This window comes from Cupressus sempervirens, chromosome 3 (assembly GCF_028749045.1).
Source record: "Cupressus sempervirens isolate cs-2001-9-10 chromosome 3, ASM2874904v1, whole genome shotgun sequence".
NCBI lineage: Eukaryota > Viridiplantae > Streptophyta > Pinopsida > Cupressales > Cupressaceae > Cupressus > Cupressus sempervirens.
In genome coordinates, this window is record NC_143120.1 from 79,404,327 (window position 1) to 79,420,477 (window position 16,151).

Sequence of the window (16,151 nt, forward strand, 5' to 3'; positions counted from 1 at the left end):
AAGACACACAACTTCCACCTCCTAGTCCTCCTCACTCTACTACCACACCTAAAAAACTCATAAAAATTAAGGATTTTGTTAACACCTCATGTCAGAACATCAACCCATTAACTATAGAAGATCTCACTAAGATCCTTGACCAAACAACTCTACAAGCAAAATTATGTACAAGTCCAATTTTGGTCAGTGTGGATGACTTAAAAAAGTTAGTAGAAAACATAGTTAGAGATAAGGTTAAACCACAAGAACCACCTTCCATCATCTCTATAGCTACTAGTGGTCAACATCAAACACCAACAAAAGTTACATCAGGAATAGTTGACACTACATTGCAGAAGTTGAGTGCAGAAGGAGACAAAAATATAGCACAAACAGGATTGACTATTGTTTTTGATCCTACAACACAAACACAAGGTGAACCTCCTCACATTCTTATTATTGATCCAAGTAGTAGATAGGAGGAGAAATAAATAGAGAAAATCCCCAAAGAGCGAGAGGCTATACAAGCATTGGTAAATTTGCCTACCTCTAAGACTCCTCCTAAACAACCTAGAAATGTTGCAATGCCACTACAGATGTCAACACTAGAGTCAAGTACTAAAAAAGTTACAAGAGTGCTTCACTATGGAGACCCTAAATTAGATGAGGAGATATTCATACCAAGTTATGACTCAAAAACAATAACCATTGATCAAATCACTAAGGTGCAAGAAGCATTGAACAAAAGAAAGAGGCACGAGATACTTAGGAAGGAGTACAAACAAAAGAAAACATTACATGAGATTAAAGACATCTTTATGGATGCCTTCAATTTGCAGTAACCAAATGAGTCCAAGCATATAATGGAACAATTGACAGATATTGTTGACTAGGTGACAAATGTAGACCAAGACACAAATGCAAAACTTATGGAATGGTCTAAAAGAAAATTCTAGGGGAAAGTAAATGAGAAAATATCTAGTCAAATTGCACTTTTCTAGGTTGAATTGGCCAAGGTAATAGAAAAAGTGAAAAATGTACTTGAGAATATATTCTCATTGTACAAAAAGTTGTGTGACTTTTCATACTTCACACAGGAGACAAGCCAAAAAATAATGAGCATGGAGAGGAATCTGAATATTTCAAGCATGCAGCTACCAAATGATCTAGCTCAAAGTGAGAAGCATTTTTCTCAAACACTTCACACCCAAAGGGAAATAGCTATATTAATAGTAGAAGAGGCTAACATCAAGGCCAAACTGATGAAGCTCCAATCTTCCATTACTCCACATTTGGAAGTACTTCATAAAGAATAGGTCTATGATGAAACCATTCTCAAGAAAGATCCTAATATTTCTACCTTAGACATACTTGTTCACCTTGCTGCAGAGACTACCATCTAGCATAAGGGATTAGAAATTTCTTTGAATAATTGGGATGCAACTCTCAAAATGATTATGGATGTAAATAGTACATTTTTGGCAAAATATGGTCTTAACCCTTAGTGCCCTTTGACATTTGTGTCAAAAAGGGGGAGATATATATAAATAAGGAGAGATATAAAGTTGTAAAGGGGGAGACAATGATCAAAAAGGGAGACTAAGAATAGACAAAGAATATCAGTTATATCAGTATAAAAGACATATTCAACATAGAATTTTGGTCACAAAGACAGAACAGATAATGGCTCAATTAAATCAAGGGGAGTTATAATAATTTTGAGGTATATACTATAAGTTACAAAATTTTGATCAATTTTTTTAAACCTCTATATATACCAAGAAAATTAGTGAATGTACTCATAAGGTCATATGAATAATGATTAGTTAAGTGTTTTTTCCACTCATGTCAAAGGGGGAGATTGTTAGTCTCAGAATGGTTTTGACTTTTGAGTGCCAACACAATTTAACTACTTTCTACATTGAAGCCCAGTACACTATGTATGTCAAGCCATAGCTTGTGCTATGTCAGGAAATCTATTAGGTGCCAAGTGATCTTCAGGTGCTGAGCAGCCTTTAGGTGCCAAGTGCAGATCAAGTACTAAGTGATCTTTAGGTGTCAAGCAGCCTTTAGGTGCCGAGTAACATTCAGGTGTTGAGTCATAAACAATGTTGAGCATCAGAAATCAGTAAGTGTCAAGTAACACAGAATGCACATATGAGTTTGTAACTTCACTAATTCAAATGTAAACCATTTTCATGGCCGACATATGATGAATCTTGAAAGATTTAAGTGATAAGATCAAATCTTCCATGCAATCTACATGTAGCCAATAAGAAAAATGGGGAAGGCATGCAACTAATAATAAAAGTGCAAGGAAGGAGCGAGAAACTAAGATTCAATATGGATCATAGATCCATGTCTAACCCTAAGTCTTCAAATGTCTTTATAAGGAAGATGAAATCTCATTGAATCATGATGGATGAAGGAGTGAATGAAAAACTCAAGTGGAGTTTAGAGTGAAGATTAAAAGACTTAGAGGAAGAGAGCAGCAGTTAAATTTTTAGTTGATCAGATTTCATAGAATCAAGATCAGAGAAAGCAGATCAAGTGCCTGAATTCAGCAATCAAGGATTTTAAGCCATTAGGTTTATTATACCTAATACTCTCTAACAATTGTATTAAAAAGGAAACCCAAGGGAGATAGGTTAGCTTAACAGTTATTTTGTTGATCCTTTAAATAGGTGATTAAATCCTTTAATAGGGTAACACTTCATGTAAAGTGTTTGTAAATCCTTTAACCAGGTCACTATTGATATAGTGTAAAACCTTTAATAGGGTAGACCATCAGAAGTGGTCAAACATTATTGCTGCAATGATTTTCTTGGTATCATCCCCACCCCAGTTTTACCTTCTTATTCTTGAATGGTTTCTAGGTTACCAAAATCTCAAGTGTTATGTCATGATGCATATGTGTTTCTCATAATTGCTTAATGTTGATATGCATGCATGTTCATTTCAATAATATGTTATTAAAGGGTTTAAAAAAGGACAAAAACTAATACTTATAATTCACCCCCCCCCCCCCCCCCCCCCCCCTCTTAGAAGCATTCTTTCCATTAAGATATTCCAACACTAGTAACATGCTACTCTTTTCACTCTTTTGAAGTGATACCCTATGAAAGGCCAACCCTATTAAAGGTTACAATACACACTATTAAATGTGACTCTATTAAAGGATTTCAATTACCCTAGTAGGAGTGAGCCTTGTTAGAGGACTTTAGACCATTCACCCAGAATGTCATGCAAATAAAGGATTTACAAATGATTATTAGGTCAACCTTAATCCAAAAGATTTACCCTAAACTGATACAATTGTTAGAGAGTAGTAGTAAGGCTTGATCTAATGCAACTTACAACTTCATTTGCAAATTATACATCTCTATTTAGTCCTCCATTTTGCTTGGCCTTCACTCATTCCAACTTTGTTAGCTTTTTTAGCCTTCAAGCATCCATCTCCTTAAGGTTTCTTGTTTGACATGCCAATGCAAACTCTATACTAGGTCACTTGATGAAGAAAAACCCTTTACTCATTCTCTTCCTCAGGTTCTTACACGATCTTCAAAATAATGTAACAGCTCAACATTAATAACCTTTTGATGCTTGATACATACTATGTTACTCGACATCCTCTATAAAATTACCCGACATCAACTAAAGTTTACTGGTGCTTGGCATCGACTAAACTTTATTGGACATCCACTAGAATTTTCTTTTACCCAACTCCAACTAACTTTTTGCACCACTTGCATTGGCTTTTCTCGACACCTACTATCCACTTGGTCAAGCTTGGTAGAAAAACTTTGTATAATTTTTTCTTCTATACATTTTTAGTGTAGCCAAAATTTGTAACTTTAAGTAGATTATCAATACATTGTGTTATCACTATCTTAACTAATTCATGTACTTCATTACATAATCATAACTCAATATTTCCTCTAGGTGCTATTGTTACATTTTTTGATCAAATCCTCTTCATCAATCAAATAAGTGATAGTACTTAAATCATATACTTATTTTTCTTATTAGTAAATATAAGATTTGACATCAGTGATAAAACAATGATTGAAACACATAGTCTTCTTCAAAAATGTCTCAACAATATCCCTCTTTGATTAGCTTCTTCAATCTATTCTCAAAAATCTCCCTCTTTGGCATTGATGGCAAATCAAACTGATCGACTAAGTCAATCAGATGTTGAACATCTTGTTCAATCAAACTGACAAGGTTAAAATAGTAAGACAATACCAAAATTAAAACTTGTATCAAAATTTCTCCTTCTATCAACAACTTCCATCTTCTGATTAGGTTACAAAAACTATTTTCTTATATCTCCCTCTTACATGGTAGATTAGGATTTCTCCCTCTTTCTTATATTCTTCTCTATCTCCCACATCATACTTGTGTTCTCCTCTGATCACCAATATCAACAATTATCCCCCTCTAAGATCAGTAACAATCTCTAGCTCTTTGACAATAATCTCTTGATATCTCCCTCTGATGATGATCAATTTAAATACTTTTCTTTCTCTTTGTCAATAATGCCAAAGACATATGCCAAAAACTTGTCATCTTAAACATGCAAATATAAGCTTTTTCAATTTCTTCCTCTTTCACCTTTCTTGTGACTGATTTGTAGTTCTAGCACTTTGAATACTTTAGGCATCTCCTAAAGTAAGATCCACTTCATCAATTTGTAACATATGGTAATCAACTTGTTTGATGTAGGGAAGTCCTCTTGCTACTTTGACAACCTTTGATAGGGATATCACCCCTAGTTTACCTCTTAGATACTCATGAGCATCCTTAGATAATTTTTTTGTGAAGATATCAGCAATTTGCTCCTTTGTGTTAACATATTCCATCTTCACCTCTTTATCTTGAACTAATTTCCTCAAGTAATGATATTTGATTGCAATGTGCTTAGTCTTTGTGTTCATCACAAGATTCTTTGATATAATGATAACACTTGTGTTATCACAATAAAGTTTCATTGGTTCTATGATCTCTTACTTCATTCCTCTGAGTAACTATTTGATCCACACAATGTTTGTACAATTTACAGTAGCAACAACATATTCAGCTTCAGTAGTAGATTGTGAAGTACAAATTTTTTTCTTGCTAGTCCATGTAACTAGTCTCTTGGCTAAGAAAAATGCTCCTCTACTGGTGCTCTTTCTATCATCAACGTTTCCAACCTAATCAGCATTAGTGTAGGTTCTCAATTCAAATTTCTCATTCTTCTTTTAGTATAGATGAAACTCTTATGTTCCTTTTAGATATCTCATTATTCTCTTCACAACCATTAAGTGATTCTCGCTAGGATTAGCAGAGAATCTTGCAACTATCCCTATAGATAACGTAATATCAACTCTACTATGTACAACCTATTACAATTTGCCAATCATAGACCTGCATAATGTTTGATTCACCTTAGCTAAATCATCATTCTCTGATAACCTATGTCCTATCACCATAGGTGTACTTACTAGTTTGGTATCCTCCTATCTAAAAGTTTTCAATATTTGTTTGACATACTTTGAATGAGTGATGTATATACCATACTTCATCTGATATACTTGCAAACACACAAAAAAATTGATCTCTCCAAACAAAGACATCTCAAATTTTTGCTTCATCTAATTTGCAAAATCCTTACATAAAGCATCTTGAACTCCAAATATGATATCATCAACAATAATTTTAGATAAAAAAATATGGTTTCCTTAATCTTTCTTCATGTACAGATTGTTGTTATCACTAGTCCTTTCAAATCCAATCTTCACAAGATAATTATGAAGTCTCTCATACCATGCTCTTGGTGCTTGTTGCAAACCATAAAGAGCTTTGTGTAGTCTACATACCATGTTCTTATTTTTAACATCAAAAAAACCTTTTGGCTATTCTATGTAGACTTTTTCCTCTAATATGCCATTTGGGAATGTAGATTTAACATCCATCTGATAAACTTTGAAACCTTTGTATGCAAAATAAGCAAGTAGATTTTTCACTCCTTCCAAACTTGCAATAGGGACAAATGTCTCCCCATATTCAATTCCTTCTTCTTGTGCATATCCCTTGTAGACAAATCTTGCCTTATTTCTTGTGACTTCACCATTTTCATCTAGTTTGTTTTTGAAAACCCACTTGGTGCTAATCACATTCTTATCTTCTAGTCCAGGAACTAGAATCCATGTTTTGTTCTTCTCAATTTGTTCAATCTCTTCTTCCATGGCTGTACTTAGTTTCACATTTTCTAATGCATCTCTCTTTGATTTGAGTTCCTTCATGCTCAAAAAACATGTATTATTTCTCAATCTATTTCTTTCCATTGGTCTAGCATCTCCATCTCCAATGATTTGAGCAACAAGATGATGTCTTTTGACATATTTGGACTATCTTGGTTCAACTCTAGTTTCTTCACTTGTTCTTTTAGCTTTAGAGTCACTATATACTTCTCTATCAGGTAGTTCAACTTTTCTTTTATGTACATTAACTTTAGAGTCAAAATGTGCTCTAGTTCCATTCTATAACTCAACATATGAATGTGGCTCAATTCATGAATGCAACTTAGCATTCACAAGATGTGACTTGATAGTCACTAAAACTTGTTGTTGATTTGTAGCTTGATTTGTATCATGTTCTTCAATAGGCATACCTTCATAAAAATATACAAATGATTTCTATTCTTTTGGTTCTTTCATAGGTTTAGCTTCATGAACTTTTGTATATTCATCAAAATTTACATTTGTACTTTCCACAACTTTGTCAGTGTTAGTATTCAAACACTTATAAGCTTTACTTCTTGTGGAATATACCTTCTTCACTTTTTGCATCAAGTTTAACATTCCTAAAATCTTTAAGAATGTAACATTTTCTTCTAAATACCTTAAAATATTTTACATTGGCTGAGAGTCCATACCATAGTTCAAAAGGTGTTGAATGAGTACCTTTCTTGACTTGTACACGATTCAAGGTATAGATAGCTGTACTTATAGCTTCTATCTAGTATTTCAAAGAAACATTATTCTCCTTGATGAGTGTTCTAGCATAGTCCATTATAGACCTATTTCTTCTCTCAGCAATCCCATTTTTTGGAGGGGCTCTAAGGGTAGGTGTCTGTCTTTTGATTCCTCTACCATTACAAAACATCTCAAACTCATTTGATGTGAATTCTCCTCCTCTATCTAATCTCAAACATTTCAGGCTCTTACCTATTGCCTTCTCAACTCTTGCTAAATACCACTTAAACATTTGAAAAGCATCAGATTTCTATTTCAAAGACATGATTGTCATCATTCTAGAATAATCATTAAAAAATAACATAATGTACTTATCTCCTTCATAGGTTTGAAAAATAATTGGTCCACACAAGTTAGTATGAACAATCTCTAGTATTTCTTTAGAGGTATAAGCTTTACTCTTAAAACATGAATTTGTCATTTTTTCTAACTGACATTGTTTGCACATTGTATTGTCAAGTTTCTTCAAGTTAGGCAAACCTCTAACTTTCTTCATGTTACTAATACTAACCAAGTTATCAAAATTAACATGACATAACCTCTTGTGCCATAGCCACACATCATCAAATCCTACAACTAGACAAGTAACATCCTCTATGTCAAGATAGAATAGATTATTCCTAGTTTGATCACCCTTTCCAATCAATTTTCCATTATAATCATATATCTTAGTAGTCTTGTTTTCAAACTCAACCTTACATCCTAAATTATTTAGTTGTGACACATTCAAAAGATTTTAGTTCAAACCTTCTACATAGTAAGCATTATCACATGAAATTTTATCAGTGAGTTTGATAGAAGCTTTTCCTTTTATCAAACAAGGTGCATCATTACCAAATTTTACACTATTTCCTTCATAACAATTTAAGATAATGAACTTACCTTTCTCTCCAGTCATGTGATGTGAACACACATTTTCAATGATCCATCTATCATTTTTGTTCACACAAGTCACAAGTGTAGCTGCCTCATCTTCATCAGATTCATCATTCATTGCAACATACACCACTTCATCATCATGTTCATTAAATTTATCTTTTGTTTCCTCTTCAACAATGTAGCATGACTTCTTGCCTTTATCTTTGTAATCTTTTATGTCATCTTCTCTTTTGATTTTGTACTTGTCACCACCTTTATAATTCTTCTTTTGTGTGCATCTTGCAACAATATGACCAATGTCATTGCAATTGAAACAAATGATAGGTAACTTGCCTTTGAACTTTCCTTTACCTCTGTGAAATCTTCTTGCCAGTATTGCTTCTAGTTGTTCAACATCTTCCTCATTTGTATCACTATCACTAGACACATATTTTATCTTTCTATTCTTCTTCTTCTTCTTCTTCTTCTCATTAGAATCCTTTAATAACAACTTAGCTTTGAAAGTAGATTTAAGACTCTTAGGTTTATAATTATCAAAGTTAGATAGCTGAAAAGTAGTGAGCCTACCTACCAAACTTTCAAGGGTTAGATTATTTCCTAGAATACATCTCATTTCTTGAATTTTAGATACTCTAATAGAATAAATAGGAAATAGCGTTCTCAAAACTTTTCTTAGCATAGTGTTATCTTCAATATGACCAATAGCTCCTCTTATTGCATTAACAACTTATTTTATCCTAGCAACATGTTGAGCAATATTCTCACCTTCTTTCATTCTCATATCATCAAACCTAGCTCTGAGACTTTCAACTTTGGCTCTTTGAACATTAGTGTCTCCTCCATAGATGGTGTGCAAGGTGTCCCATATTTTCTTTGCACTATCAGAACCTTTGATATCATCAAATTCAGCATAGCTTAGGGTAGAGGCAATCTCCAACATCGCCTGGTTGTGTTCTTTCTTCTTCTTCACATCTTTAGTAGTTAGGGCTCCAATTGGGTCAACATGTTCCACTAAAATGGTAGATTGTGCATGATCTCCAATTCCTTAAATGTGTAGCTTCATCAAACATTTCCATGCAGGAAAGTTATCTCTTTTTGACATCTTGATCTTTGTACTTCTAGTACCTTCAAACTAGCCTTCTTAAGAAGATAGCTCTAATACCAATTGTTGGAATTATTTAGAATAATAGAGAGGGGGGGTTGAATCAGTTATACAAGGTCTAGATGTATAAATAAAACTTTTCATAGGTTAATGAACCCATAAGAAATTTATACTCATGCATGTATCCATAAGATTATGCAATCACTTCTAAACTTATAGGTTACTATCAAATCAACTTGTAGAAATGTAAAGCATGAAACATAATAGAATCATCAACATACATGACATAATGATTTATGTGGAAACCCAATTTGGGAAAAACCACCAATAACATGCTAGTCTTTTCACTCTTTCGAAGTGATGCCCTATGAAAAGCCAAACCTATTAAAGATTACAATACACACTATTAAATGTGACCCTATTAAAGGATTTAAATCACCCTATTAGGAGTGAGCCTTGTTAGAGAAATTTAGACCATTCACTTGGAATTTTACCTGGTTAAAGGATTTACAAATGACTATTAGGTCAATCTTAATCCAAAGAATTTATCGTAGATTGATACAATTGTTGGAGAGTAGTAGTAGGGCTTGATTTGATACAACTCACAACTTCATTTGTAGATTATAGATCTTTGTTTAGTCCTCCACTCTACTTGGCCTTCACTTAATGTAGCTTTGTTAGCTTTTTCACCCTTCAAGCATCCATCTCCTTAAGCCTTCTTGCTTACCATGCCAATGTAGACTCTATTCTAGGTCACTTGATGAAGCAAAACCCTTTACTCCTTCTCTTCCTCATGTTCTCACACATGACAACCTTGCTTCATGACCAACCATTCCTTTAAATAGGAAATTAATTTTTCTGCTCATTCTCCATCATCCAATTTAGGGTTAGGATGGATTAGGTAGGATACAATGTATCTACCCCATATTTCTTATGTCTTCTAGAAACTTCTCCTTTGATCCTCTTTGAATTAACCTCAAAATATTTCACCTTGAATTTTGTGCCACCAGCTCATCATCCTTATCTTCCACCTGCTTCACACAATCCAATAAAATAAACTTGTTGGCTTAGATTCATCGAATCTACGATCTTTAAAATAATGTAGCAGCTCAACATTATCAATCTTCAGATGCTTGGCACATACTATATTGCTCAACATCCTCTATAAAATTACTTGGCATCAACTAAATTTTATTGGTGCTCGGCATCAACTAAACTTTACTCAACATCCACTAGAATTTTCTTTTACTTGGTTCCAACTAACTTTCTATTCAACTTGCATTCGCTTTCCTTAGCACCTACTATCCACTCAGTCAAGCTTGGCAGACAAGCTTTGTATAACTTTTTCTTCTAGAATTTCTTAGTGTAGCCAACATTTGTAAAGTAGATTATCAATACATTATGTTATCATTGTCTTAACTAATTCATGTACTTCATTACATAATCATAATTTGACCTTTCCTCTAGGTTCTATTTTTACATGTTTTGATCAATTCCTCTTCATCAATCAAATAACTAATAGTACTTAAATATTATAAGTAGTTGTCCTACTAGAAAATAGTAGGTTTAACATCATTATTAAAATAATGATTGAAATACATAGTCTTCTTTAACAATCTCTTAACAATCTCCCTCTTTGATTAGCTTCTTCAATCTATTCTCAATAGACACATTCAAGCTCTATCAATCTTGGTGGATCTGATCAGGCCCCAAAGTGCATTCGGCTAAAAGAAGATTAATTTTCAAACAACTAACTTTCCAAACTAATCTAATGAACATCTGGTACTGATCAAATTCATAATTCATCATTGAGCCATCATTTATAACTCATTTCATCCCTTATCTATGAACTGCGAATTTCTTGCCAAGGGGTCCTTTGACTGACCTTAAAAACTGATTGAAACACTTGACTGGGCTATGTAATATGGCATGTTGATTCTTTACTCCATGTTCTCTTAACTTTTTAGATCTTGCCTTATGATGATCACTCAGTGAAAATATATTGATTGCCAAAGTTTCTGTCTCAAAACTGCCTTCAAGAAAACACATTAGAAAACCATAAATTGCATTCAGTTTTGGCTACAAAAATTGGACAAATGGATACTTGAGGGGAAAAAAATTGGGACAATGACTCACTATCATGAGGAGAGTATCAATATGGGATTTGGTCTCATGAAAAATAACTAGGTGCATTTGGCGAGCTGCTAAAATGGCGTACTTGGATTTGCAAGACTGGAAACAATGGCAAGAAAGTGATTTTCTCAAACGGAAAGGGCTTGGTAAAGTGTGTAGATGGATTCATCAAGAATTTCAAACTAGCACACTTAAAGAAATTTGAGAGTATAAAAAATTGATACTATCCATTTGATCTCACGTATCATGGATTCAGAGTTATGGAATCCCAAACAGGGGTATTGATCAATCTACATTTCTTGACACTAGTAAAACTTTATAAATTGCATTTGGAATCAGATTCAAAAACTAACCAAACAAATTCTTCATAAGATCAATTTTGAAATGTAGAAATTATTTGACCTCTAGAATGCAATGAAAAAGGAATATTATCATTTTTGTCAACTTGGTCAAAGATATAATTAGTCAAATGGAGCCTCCCAAAATTTTGAATAATTTACATCAGCATGATAATAGTAAACAACTAACTTTGAGGGATTCAAAACCTAGTCAAAACATGTCAAAATGACTTCAAATATGAAACATAGGTTCTATGATATGTGTACTAAAAATTTCCAAAGAAATTATTCATGAAACATAACCAGGAGCAAGATATTCAATTGCAAACTAGGCCTCCCATTGTCATTTGACACTTAGGCAAAAATGCAGATTCAAACATTGCTCAAAATAGAACATCGTAGAATGACTTGGAATGGAAATTTATCTTCATGGAATGCATGGATATACTAAATTCAAGGTGTTAGAAATATTAGACACCTCTTAGGACTCAAAAGGATAGCTGAGTGCACATGCATTAAATGTGCTTTAAGGGGCTTAAAAGCTTGGAATGGTGCTCAAATTGGGAAGGCAATTTTGATTCTCAATAATCAGCTCATTAGAACTTAGTAATTATCTTGTAACCAAAATAATTCCTAAGGTTGTACAAACCAAATATCTACTATGCTTTGTTCTATACTATCAAATACCTGCACTATTACTTCAACTATAACTCATGTTGTACTATTCATACACATCTGCTAACTGACGTACATAATCATGACACTGTCATAGAGCTTTCCTCAAATATGCATGATCTAACTCTCAATGATTCATCCATACTCTTAACATATATCTCTGGATTACTACAAACTATCTAAGACTTAGACAATTTTCTAACTCTAAATGCATAAATGAAATGTTGAATACATGTTGCCATAAATGACAACCATTAGGTGATCAACCTGAAAATATTTCCAAGACCAACAATATGGTAATAGGTTAAAATAACATTCCAAATATTTAAATATCAGTGAAAAATAATAGAACTAATAGGCTTGGGATCAATAGGTTTTCTTCCTCATCAAAAACTTGTAGATCAGTTATGGAAATGATCTCCCTAATTGGTATTGATGGAAAACCATAATGATAGACAATTGGTACTTTTCCAAAATTGATCTCCATTATACAATATGATATTTCTAATTTATTTTAATACTTCATTTCATTCAGTCTCTTATATTTATTCTTGTCTCCATTAAACAATAATAGTAGACAATTGGTGCTTTTCCAAAACTAATCTCCCCCATACATTAGGATCTTTCTAATTTCCTTCTCTACTTCATTGCATTCACTCTCTATGATATGTATTTTTGTCTAATTTTCCTCTATATGACCTTATTGGAAATTTGGTTAAGTATATAAGTTGGAGTTCTCATTTATGTTACCATATATATTATGTAAAGAGAGCATAACATAAAGATGAAGGTACAATAGTTAGAATTAGAATATTGCTGAAGTATCAACTAAGTTATCTAGTAAAGAATATACAATTTTGATAAGTACAAATGACTAAGACATCATGGCCACATGTATAGTTTGGTAAAAATAGTAGAGAGAATTGACATGACATATGTAAGTGCATGAGTCAGTACAGTTGGTATGGAAGAAGATAGAACTACTTTACCAGTTGTGGTTGTATATAGATAGGAATAAAGCATATTATAGAAAATGGGTAATTATGAGTCAACGAATAATTTTTTATGAAATAATTGGTTTAATAATTAGGGAAAACATCCTAAATGTTAAGCCTAAGAGAGATAGTTAATTTTGTATTTATTCAAGTGTGTGAAAGCTCGAAGTCCAACTAGACAACATTTTATGAATTACAAAGATATAAAGAAATCTAACAATATGCAAAGTTATGTGTGCTTCTAAGGAAGACTATGAAAAATTTATGAGATGTGAATTCTTATGTATGATTAGAGGATAAAAAGTTTCTTGAGGAACAACAAGTGATATATCAGATATTGAAGATATTAGTAGCAAGCAAGAGGTTTTTGTATCTATCTTTTTGTATCAAGGAATTACATTGTAAGTTACATGTTTGGAAAGTACACTTAACTTGTACAACATTTTTTATATATGTTGTACCAAATTCTTAAAGTGTTGAATAAAATCCTAATAGAGTTGAGGCTTCTAACAAGGCCTAAGTCCTTTAATAGGTACCAAGACACTATATACACGTAGTAGACTCCTAACTGGGTCAATATCTTTAACCAGGTACTTTTGATTAGTGGATCATTTTTTAGGTACCATCCCCATTAGAGTTTTCCCTTGGCTAGAGTTTCCTTGGTTAACAAAATATGGTGTTATGAGTTCTCTTATAATTACATTGTTGTGCTTACTATTTATTTTAATTACTTTAACTTAATATGAAATTTACAATGCAATTAATAATATCATTTTTTAGGCTAAAATTTGTAGAATACTGATTCACACCCCCCGGATCCTTCAGTATTCCCTATTTCTAACAATTGGTATCAAAGCTCAATTACATAGAATAAGATTAATGCCATGAATAATATCCCTACGGATATGGAATATTTATAGAAGAATTGAGAAGAAAGTATTGAGTAGATTGATGTTCTGACTGAAGAAAGAGAAAAATTGAAAGAGAGATATTAAGATGCAAAAGACTACATTGCAAAATTGAAAGATAAGATTGATCATCTTAAAATAAGAAAGGAACCTAAAAATTAGATAAAATATAGTGATGAAGTATCAATATTGATGAAAGAAAATGAAACTATGAAGCATGAGTTGAAGACCACTAAATTGAAGCTAAGTTTGAAGAAATTTGGTAGCAAAGTTGAGTCAGATCTCAAATCTAAGAATCTAGATCTAAGATTCCATCTTACAAAAGTAACATTTTAACTTGAATCTATTAAGGTAGAATATGTAGATCTTGAAAAGTGCAATACTATTATGAAAGGAGAGTTAACACAGACTAAGAAACAATTAGAAAATCTATATTATAGTAGTGAGAAAAGTGACAAGAATTTCTATTTTCAAAGACCTTCCTATGATAAGATTGGTTTTTGATTGTTTTATTAGAGAAAATTCAGCCAAGAAATATGAAGCAAGAAAGGTACCAAATCAAGTTATTAAGCATCTTAAACATAAGACGCATGAGAAAGATAAGATTGAGTCCAAACAATCTAAAGATACATCAAAATAAATTAAGCAAGAAAATCAACATGAGAAAATTGATGAACCTAAGAAAATTTAGCAAGCTAAATCACCCAAAGAAATGGGGTGTGAATTTTTAAAGATAGATAATTTGCATGTAATAAATTTGGTTATATGAAAAGAGACTATATAGGTAAGTCATTCAAACCTATTCCTAATTTTTATTGTTATAATTGTCATGGTTTTGTTCATAAAGCATTTGATTGTAACAAACCAAAATTTCATATTAATAATAGCAATAGTAGAATGTTTAGAGGTACTAACCCTGAAGGAGAAAGAATGAGATCAAATAAAGGAACAAATGGAACAAGGAGAAACATTGTCTATTACAAATGTAACAACTTTGTCCAAAAATTGTAGAGCACCTATTAACCAGTCTAGACCTAGTCAAAGGGACAATGTACTAGTATGTCACCTATGAAATAACTTTGGTCATACAAAAATATTTTGTGAAATTGATATGAGGAATAAGAATAAAAATTTCAGAGGGAACTACAATAGAAATTTCACAAGGAATGTTAGCAACAGTAACACTTAGAAAAATGAGTTGAAAGAATATGTGGAATAATTTAAAGAAGTATTTGTCAAAGAAAAATATCCATCAACATAACATGTAGTATTGGAGGAACAATCATTTGATGCACCTAAAGGAAGATTGAAGAGAACAATTGTTTGTGATTTATCCTACTTGAATTGAACATCTTTTACAATTGAATTAGAATCAGAGAGGAAAATAAGATAGCATATGAAGAGTCAAAGGTATGGTTAAGAGTGTATGTCATTTGGAGGTCATATGCGAATGTAGAAAAAAAACAAAATTAGTAGTTATCAATAATAACTTTTCATGAATTGTGTACTTACGAAATTAATGTGGAGATCAAGTTTTTAAGATTTAAGGCATGTGAATGAGATCCTATGTATCACTCAATCATGTGAAAAGTTAAGGACAATTAAAGAGAAAATTGACAACAATTATATTAAGTTGAAGGCGATTTAGAGTGTGAAGTGCAAAAAGCCCTAGCTATGTGAAATTAATGTATTTATCATCTATGTAGTTGAAATTCTAATGTTTTAATCTGAAATGATAGCTATACCAATAGTTTTTTATTTAAATTAATACCCTAGATACAAGTTTACAAGACACCCTTATGTGTCCTTGGAAGATGACCCATTAGGGGCATTTTCACTAGTACCTTTGGATGTATTGTACATAGAAGATATTAGAGCCTACATTCACTATAAGTTTGAAAGAATTGGTGATGATGATATTCATAAGCAGATGAACTTAGTATGCAACAATGAATTATCCTTGAAACAAGGCTATGAGCACATAGATGAGATAGAAATCATTAGATATATATTTTATACTAAATTTGACAATCATGTGTGGACTAGGATAATTCTAAGTTGAATCTATAAGGAAATGTATTAGGTGGGAGATATCCCTATGATGATACACAATGATATGA